This window comes from Coregonus lavaretus (assembly GCF_964263955.1).
Source record: "Coregonus lavaretus genome assembly, contig: HAP1_SCAFFOLD_941, whole genome shotgun sequence".
Lineage (NCBI taxonomy): Eukaryota > Metazoa > Chordata > Actinopteri > Salmoniformes > Salmonidae > Coregonus > Coregonus lavaretus.
In genome coordinates, this window is record NW_028164445.1 from 22,501 (window position 1) to 30,018 (window position 7,518).

Here is a 7,518-nt window from a genome sequence, read left to right on the forward strand (position 1 = left end):
ATATGCTATTGAGCTAAACAGCAATTGTGAATTGTAATTATTCACGACCGTTGCTTCATATACAGAAGGCCTATACTAGCTGTTCAGAACCAGATCCATTGCAATTGTGTGTTGCCTATATCCAGGCTAGGCTAGCTTTGAACAATATTTACATTCGGCTATATACAACTATTTTATTACCAGAAAATAACATGCATTTTAAATTATTCAGTTGTATACTAATGAAATAAAGTAACCTCTTAACGAAAGACTTCATTACATTTTAGCAGAGCGACTTACAGTTAAGTTAGCGAGTGCATACATTTTCATACTGGTCCCCCGTGGGAATCGAACCCACAACCGTGGGGTTGCAAGCGCCATGCTCGACCAACTGAGCTACACGGGACTACATCTGCTATACGTACTCATATGCAGCTTATAGGCTCATATAGGCTTAGGCCGATTTAATGTACACAATTATCAAGGTAGAGATCGGTTACATGTTGTTTCTTCAATTCTAGAGATTCAAACTGGGTGTTGAAAAGTGTTCTTCCATTTCTCTGATAGGCTACAGGGCGTGATACAGTGCGATACATTTAGATACGACACCGGAATTGTGCTGTCCTCCAGTGGCCACTTCAAGAAATGGGCTTCCCTCGTTCCCAGTGACACCATTCAAGTCACGTTCAACTATACGTAGTAATGATGACGCCAATATAAATACCATAAACGGTGTCACCATTGAATAACGTGTAAATCATATACAGTATGTTGAAATACGTTATTGGGAAATGTGTAGACCTAATTCTACTTTTTCCCTTCATACGGTGGATGGATTTTCTTGAAGTTTAAGATATTTTTGTATAGTTAGAATAGATGGATGTGAATGTTATACAGTCAAGATCTACATCTTTTCTTGTGTAAACAGTTTCTGTTATCAATGGTCAAGTTGGACTTTTGGACTATAATTGGAAATTATTATTATTATTTATGCATCATCATCGTTGTCTTTATAGTCGTCAATGTTTTTGGCCTACACACAGCTTCAGGCAAGTCTTCCCAATTTACCCATTACATTAATATAGCAAACTTGGGCGACATCTTGTGGTCATTCTTGTCAGTGGGCTCCTCTTATGAACAGAAGGAAGGAATGAAGGAGGGATAGAACGGAGGGAGGAAGTAAGGAAATTAGAAAACATAGCGTTTCAGAAATTCAAACAGGGATTTTTCTTGTCATGTCCAGTAGATGGCAGACAATCGCTAATAAGCACAATCAGTTCGGTACCATGCTCTCAGTTGATTGTTTTTGCAGTGGTAACATAGCCATATACCACAAGCAAACATAAGATGCAAACAATTTGTAATTATTAACCTATTAGCCGGCAGAGCAGCATTGATAATTAGGCTATGCATAAAGACATAGAATGGCACTCTATTCCCTATGTAGTGCACTACTTTTGACAAGAGCCCATATGGGATTTGGGACACAGCCATAATCAAGAATTTACAGAGATATTCCAAAGATAAGATTACATTTGTCATCAAGTCATGCAGATTTAATTATACCATCTCACTGCCCCATAACCACCGACTTCCTCTGTTACTCTTCTCAATGATGACCTTGATTTATATTTCATGCCATGCCAATGTTGAGTAAATGTACATTGTGTCAATACACAGGAGACTGTAGAGCCTTGAGTTGAACATGCAGGGCTACTGGAGAAATGCAATGAATATGCACACTACAGGAGGCTGCTGAGGGGAGGACGGCTCATAATAATGGCTGGAAACGAGTGAATGGAATGGTATCAAACACATGGAAACCATGTGTTTGATGAGTTCGATACCATTCCAGCCGTTACTTTGAGCCCCCCCCAATTAAGGTGCCACCAGCCGCATGTGATGCACACAATCACCATTATTTGGGTCATAACACTGTCAGATTGCAATTAAATGATCTGTCTGGATTTTTTGTTGAAGATGTCTACACAAACATACAGAATTTAAAAAAAAGAAATCCTATTCAAAACCTCTCTCTCAGCCAAGGTTGTCTCAGCCAAGGTTTTTTGCACACCTCTGACAGTCTCACCACACTCTTGAAATGCAAGCAGTATGCACACAATCCCCCATCTCAGCCCTCAGACATTTATATGCCGGAGAGGTAGAGGAGATGCTTGCATACTAAACGGTAATTATCATTCTGCTCTCTCTCTCTCTCTCTCTCTCTCTCTCTCTCTCTCTCTCTCTCTCTCTCTCTCTCTCTCTCTCTCTCTCTCTCTCTCTCTCTCTCTCTCTCTCTCTCTCTCTCTCTCTCTCTCTCTCTCTCTCCTCTCTCTCTCACACGCACACACACTCCATCTCCAGAGGGCTCGCTCTAAGCACTTCCAGGAAATAAAACATAAAACATTGATTAATCAGTGGGAGCTGGGCGCACAGTGATCTTTGACCCCCACACCTATGATGTATAATTGAGCAGTTAATGCAGATAAATAATGAAGCCATTGAAATGTATTTCAGACTAAATGGGTGATAAGGGATAGGGTCTCTCTCCTCTTCTCATGATTTATTTGGGAAGAAAGAGGTGGGGGCAATAGATTGTAGGTGATGATGGGGAGGTGAGCTTGGGGAGTTTGTCGCAGAGTTGAAGGGTCGGTCTGACAGAGCAATGGAAGGGAGTGGAAAGATGAATACACTTTAAAGCGTTTTCTTTTCGACTCAACGTATTGTATTCACTACATTTTATACATTCATATAATACATCATGAAAAATGTCTTGGTTGTTTTTTTCTATAGTGCTTGTTTTATTGCATACCCTTGCCTGTGAAAAAAGAAAGGACACTTTCAATCTTCAATCATTTTCAACTGATGTCTCGCAAACTTGAAGTCGTTCAGAGGAAGAAAACGGGTGGTTGTAGTTTCTGTGCCTTTCACCACTGAACACAAGGCCACGGTTGTTGTGCTTTTCAGCCACCTATCATGGCAGGTTTTGACCTTGTTTACAATGGGCTGCTGTTGTGACTACCACAGCACTCATCACTGTGACACTCTGCTACGTGACTTGGGGCATGGCTTTCATTTAACACAGTACCTTTCTTATTCTTCAGCTTCTCTGAGTATGTGCAGCACCCAGTTTATGGTATGAAAAAATCATTACTTTAAAGGCCCAGCACAGTCAAAAACTTGATTTTCCTGTGTTTTATATTTCCACGCTATGAAGTTGGAATAATACTTTGAAATGTTGAAAATAATAATGCCCTTTTAGTATAAGATCTGTTTGAAAAGACCATCTGAAATTTCAGCCTGTTTTGGTGGGAGTGCAGCAGGTGATGTTGGACGGAGTCAGACACGGGAGAGGAAATCACGGAATAAATGGTTTAATCAATTAACAGAGGTACGCAGCAATGCGTAATACACACTATTGTGGACAAACGGCGCACTGGGGAAATAAAGGCACACGGGTGACCCAGCGATACACAATAGAATCGAGCTCCACCGAGCTATATTCTCCTCTACAATAAACAATCACACACAAAGACAAGGGGGCAGAGGGAACACTTATACAGGTATTGATGAGGGGATATGAACCAGGTGTGTGTAATAAACAAGACAAAACAAATGGAATGAAGATATGAAGAGCGGCAGTGGCTAGAAGGCCGGTGACGATGAACGCCGAAGCCTGCCCGAACAAGGAGAGGAGGCAGCTTCGTAGGAAGTTGTGACAGTACCCCCCACTTGACGCCCAGCTCCAGCAGCGCGCTGACACCGGCTCAGGGACGGCCAGGAGGACGCGGAGTAGGGCGAGCCGGATGGCGACAGTGGAAATCCCGCAACAGGGAGGGATCGAGGATATCCCTCACTGGGACCCAGCACCGCTCCTCCGGACCGTACCCCTCCCACTCCACGAGGTACTGAAGGCCCCCCACCCGACGCCTCAAATCCAGGATGGAACGGACAGAGTACGCCGGGGCCCCCTCGATGTCCAGAGGGGGCGGAGGAACCTCCCGCACCTCAGACTCCTGGAGCGGACCAACCACTACCGGCCTGAGGAGAGACACATGGAACGAGGGGTTAATACGGTAATCTGGAGGGAGTAGTAACCTATATGTAACCTCGTTTATTCTCCTCAGGACTTTGAACGGCCCCACAAACCGCGGGCTCAGCTTCTGGCAGGGCAGGCGGAGGGGCAGATTCAAGGTCAAGAGCCAGACCCGATCACCCGGTACAAAGACCGGGGCCTCACTGCGGTTGCGGTCAGCTTTGGCCTTCTGACGACGCACAGCGCGCTGGAGGAGGACGTGAGCAGCGTTCCACGTCTCCTCCATGCGCCGAAACCAGTCATCCACCGCAGGAGCTTCAGTCTGGCTCTGATGCCACAATGCCAGAACCGGCTGATAAACTAAAACACATTGAAAAGGCGATAGGTTAGTGGAGGAGTGGCAGAGAGAGTTCTGGGCATATTCGGCCCATGGCAAGAACACCGACCTCTCCCCCGGCCGGTCCTGGCAGTAGGACCACAGGAACCTACCCACATCCTGATTAACCCATTCCATCTGCCCATTAGACTTGTGGTGAAAACCAGAGGACAGGCTGTCCGAGACCCCCAGACGTTCCATGAACGTCCTCCAGACCCTGGATGTAAACTGGGGACACCGGTCAGACACTATATCCTCTGGCACCCCGTAGTGCCGGAAGACGTGAGTAAACAGGGCCTCCACAGTCTGCAGGGACGTGGGGAGACCGGGAAGAGGAAGGAGGTGGCAGGCTTTCGAAAAGCGGTCCACAATGACCAGGATGGTGGTGTTACCTTGAGAGAGGGGAAGATCAGTAAGGAAGTCAATACACAAGTGGGACCATGGCCATTGTGGAACTGGTAAGGGCTGTAACTTACCCGCTGGGAGGTGCCTAGGTGCCTTACTCTGGGCACACACCGAGCAGGAGGAGACATACACCCTCACGTCCTTAGCCAAGGTAGGCCACCAATACTTCCTGGTCAGGCAGCGCACTTTACGACCGATAACTGGGTGACCAGAGGAGGGGGACGTGTGTGCCCAATAGATCAGAAGGTCCCGGACAAGAGACGGCACGTACCACAGCCCAGCTGGACAGTGAGGTGGAGATGGCTCGGTGCGTAACGCCTGCTCTATGTCCTCGTCCACCGTCCACACTACCAGCTCCACAATGCAGGAGGATGGGGGTGTGGTCTATTGGCCTCTCCTCTGTGTCGTACAGCCGTGACAGTACGTCTTCCTTCACGTTCTTAGTAACCGGTATGTAGGATAGTGTAAAATCAAACCGGGTGAAGAACAGGGCCCACCTGGCCTGGCGAGGGTTCAGCCTATGAGGAGCGGCAGTGGCTAGAAGGCTGGTGACGACGAACGCAGAAGCCTGCCCGAACAAGGAGAGGCAGCTTTGGAAGAAGTTGTGACAGGGAGTGAGTTTTGGCCTTTCATGGTGACATCACCATGTGGTAAATTATACTGAACAAAAATATAAACGCAACATGTAATGTGTTGGTACCATCTTTCTTGAGCTGAAATAAAAGATCCCAGAAATTTTCCAAATGCACAAAAAACATATTTATCTCAAATGCTGTGCTCAAATTTCTTTACATCCCTGTTAGTGAGCATTTCTCCTTTGCCAAGATAATCCATCCACCTTACAGGTGTGGCATATCAAGAAACAGCATGATCGTTACCCAGGTGCACCTTGTGTTGGGGACAAGAAAAGGCCACTCTAAAATGTGCAATCTACTATAAGCTGCCTCAAAGATTGCTTTAATGAATTTGGCAGTACGTCCAACCGGCCTCACAACCGCAGTCCACGTGTAACCACACCAGCCCAGGACCTCCACATCCGGCTTCATTCACCTGCAGGATCTTCTGAGACCAGCCACCCGGACAGCTGATGAAAATATGGGTTTGCACAACCGAAGAATTTCTGCACAAACTGTCAGAAACCGTCTCAGGGAAGCTCATCTGTGTGCTCATTGTCCTCACCAGGGTTTTGATCTGACTGCAGTTCAGCATCATAACCAACTTCAGTGGGCAAATGCTCAACTTTGATGGCCACTGGAACGCTGGAGAAGTGCGCTCTTCACGGATGAATCCCACTTTCAACTGTACCGGGCAGATGACAGACGTATGGCGTCGTGTGGGCGAGTGGTTTTCTGATGTCAACATTGTGAACAGAGAGCCCCATGGTGGCAGTGGGGTTATTGTATGGGCAGGCATAAGCTACGGACAACAAACACACTTGCATTTTGTCGATTGCAATTTAAATGCACAGAGATACCGTGACGAGATCCTGAGGCCCATTGTCGTGCCATTAATCCGCCGCCATCACCTCATGTTTCAGCATGATAATGCACGGCCCCCATGAAAATGTCCCAGTTCTTCCATGCCCTGCATTCTCACCAGACATGTCACCCATTGAGCATGTTTGGGATGCTCTGGATCGACGTGTATGACAGTGTGTTCCAGTTCCTGCCAATATTCAGCAACTTCGCACAGCCATTGAAGAAGAGTGGGACAACATTCCACAGGCCACAATCAACAGCCTGATCAACTCTATGCGCAGGAGATGTGTCGCGCTGCATGAGGCAAATGGTGGTCACACCAGATACTGACTGGTTTTCTGTTCCACACCTCTACCTTTTTTTAAGGTATCTGTGATCAACAGATGCATATCTGTATTCCCAGTCATGTGAAATCCATATATTAGGGCCTAATGAATTTATTTCAATTGACTGATTACCTTATATGAACTGTAACTCAGTAAAATCTTTGAAATTGTTGCATGTTGCGTTTATATTTTTGTTCTTTGTAATTAATAGACCAATAAGAAAGTGAGTTCCAAACCTCTCTGCCAATAACAGCACATTTTCTGTTTTCCCCTCCCCACTCAAACCACTCCCAGACAGTCTTAGCTAAATTCTTGCTTGAGAAATGTATCTTTGCTAAGAAGCTATTTTTGTTTGTTTTGAATTGAAAACAATCACAGTAAGGTACTCAGAAATTATTTGATATTGAGATAAAAATTGTATTTTGATTAGAATGACACTATAAGCTGTCAACCCCTTCGACCCACCCCTGAAACAAACAAACAAACAAACAAACTACCATACAGAAATAGTGTTTTATGTAAATCAGAGAATGTCAATGGATTTATATAAGGGCTGTCTAGAAAGATGGGGGGGACGAGTGGGGGATAAGGGGGGTGAGATGGGGTTGGCAAACATCTCAGGGCCCAGAGGAGGAGGGGGTAGAGGGGGGCACAGCTGGTAGAACTATGAAGCAGAGCTAGGAAATGATCCAAGTCTCCACTACATCCTCTTCATCCCCGCTCCTCGTTCTTCATTTCTTCCATGTGTTCTTTATTCTAACAATTCAAACACTTTGCCCACAGTAAGGATTGGTGAACTTTAGAGAGAAGTTATACATGTGACTCCATGGCCCTCCGTCCCCTCAACCCACAGTAAAACACAAATAAGAAGTGAATACAGTCGAAAGCCATAATTATGAGTTGTCAAAATGAGGGACA